A 2500-nucleotide genomic window follows, 5' to 3' on the forward strand; every position below is an offset into this window, starting at 1 on the left:
AATATCCGGTCTTTCTACAATTCTGTGCAGATCATGACGAATTCGACTAATTATATATACGCACATACACATATATGTACACAGACATGATATGATATGATATATATCCCTGGATCTTACATTCATATTATACACACACATAGAACTATATACTTATTGCACATGCCGCTCCTTCCTACTTCCCCCAACAACCCGACTGATTTCCTAATCACCACGTGGTCTATTTCCTGTTCTTTCCCTGGTCAATTTCCTGTTCACCATGCGGTATTTTCCAACTAACTGTTACCAAGACACCGTGTGACCTTTCACTACCAATCGCAGCCCACCTTACGGTAATAACAATCAACTTTTGTCATTGAAATTTAAAATGGCTGATGACTAGCGTCACGCTTGAAACTCAAGAATACCAACGAATTTAAGTCAAACTGTTTTGATCAATATATACATATATGTATGTGTGTGTGATTATTTGCATATACATATTTGCATTTACATACACACAAACATACACACACATAATCCGGTAGTATTCGTAAAAAGCTGTTTAGTTTGTCATTGTACAAACCATTTAGAGTATATTAGTAATATACATAAGAAAACAAAAAGGGAGAGTATAAAGATATAAATGATGGGGAAATAAACATCAAAATATCACAATTTGTTTCAGTAGCCTCAAAACGTGTAAACACCTCATAAATAGGGTACGTACATGTCTACATTAATGCGTAATGCGAAAAGTCCATTAAAGATAATACAGAATTTGGGCTACTAAATACACTTTCTCAACTTTATACATTAAGTCGAGAAGGTGGATTTAACGATTAACCTTTTTTCCGCATTACCTTCTCCATTACCTTCAATAAACTTATTTGTTATTAAATACGATAATATGAGCTAATTACATGTTTTGGTACTACTGAAACAAATTTTGTCGTGATATTTTGATGTTTATTCTTAAATAATGTTCATCATAATATTTCTCTCCCATTTATATCTTTACTAGCAGTATCGCCCGGCGTTGCTCGGGTTTGTAAGGGAAATAACTATATAAGCATTTTTAGAGAGTTACTTCCCTTATATAAACCGAGCAAAAAATGCATTAAAAATGCGGAAAATGATGACAAATTTTTTTTAAATCGTAGACTCATCGTAGACGCGCGCTAATACCCAGAAGGGCTCGATATGAATCACGACTATAAGATACCCGGTTTTGGTTAAACTGCACCGCAAAATGTGGGAGTAGTTAGGAATCTAAATCGGAGGAGACAGACACACACACAACTTCAGTTTTATAAATAAAGATATGCATAATTCGTATTCTTATCTTACATGTATTGAATTATAATGTATATATGTATGCTATTAAGGTTCTCATTTTGTTAAATGAATAAATAATCCAACATTATAATATCCAAAAGTTGATGAACAAACTAAATTTGCTTCTCCATTTTCTTATTTGCATTATAAATTTACGGTAAAAATATTTCTTTACCTTCACCCGTTTAATACAATAGATGAGTTAACTGCATTGCAATTAAAACATTAAGAATCTGGGTACTTTACCAACAGTATATTGGATAAATACTATCCCATAGTGGGTTACACCCATAGCCCCTATCTTACTTTGTATTATATATATATATATACATACATACATACATATACATACATACATACATACATACATACATACATACATACATACATACATACATAGGCAAATTTGTTGTTGAAAATGCACCTAAATTTGAAAAACTTGTAATTGTTCAAAATAAATTTATTTACATATATACCAATCTAGTTTCAACAATATTTTTTTGTTTATCAATGGTAAAAATTTAGAATTATGAATTAGAAAAACATATTTAAAAAGGTTATCAATGTTGACAAGATTAAATGTTCATAACAAATTTAGAATTATGAATTAGTAAAACATGTTTAAAACTTTCGATGTTGACAAGTTTAAATGTTCATAGCAGTCAATAATATTAAAACTGTGCATCAATTTGTTTGAATGTACAAAGCTCATTAGTGTTAGTGATCGATAAGAAATGAATAGCATCAAAGTTTCAGTCATATTGAGTTAAGAGGGGAAAAACAAGGGAGAAATGAAGATAGTAAAAAAAAAAAGGGATTTGGTTTACAATTTCTTTGATCCTCTTTCCGTCGAGTGTAAGAACTTTCGCTTGTATATAATATAAGAGAAGGTGTATTTTCACGCAGGAAAAATATAAGCAAATTTGTTGTTGAATTGGTACCTAAATTTGAAAAAATTGATATATATATATATATGAATAAAAAATGGAGTTAACGCAGGTGTAATCAAATATTTTTACTTTCGACACATGTTTCGAAAATTCCACTGATACTATTCAAAAGAATAAATGGTATAAACAATGCAATCTTCTCCTCAGGTAAAAATACACTCATCTATATATATATATATATATATACATATAATGTAGGCAGATGTAAGCAATGTGTACCAAAAAGGAAAGCC

General features: G+C 30.4%; 1 protein-coding gene across 1 annotated transcript in view; it reads left to right on the forward strand.

The window, feature by feature from the left end:
- Window positions 1–2500, forward strand: part of LOC115222774 (3-hydroxybutyrate dehydrogenase type 2) — a 41298-nt gene that overhangs the window by 22307 nt on the left and 16491 nt on the right. The window lies entirely within an intron of this gene.

The sequence above is a fragment of the Octopus sinensis genome, linkage group LG21 (genome assembly GCF_006345805.1).
Source record: "Octopus sinensis linkage group LG21, ASM634580v1, whole genome shotgun sequence".
NCBI classification, from domain to species: domain Eukaryota; kingdom Metazoa; phylum Mollusca; class Cephalopoda; order Octopoda; family Octopodidae; genus Octopus; species Octopus sinensis.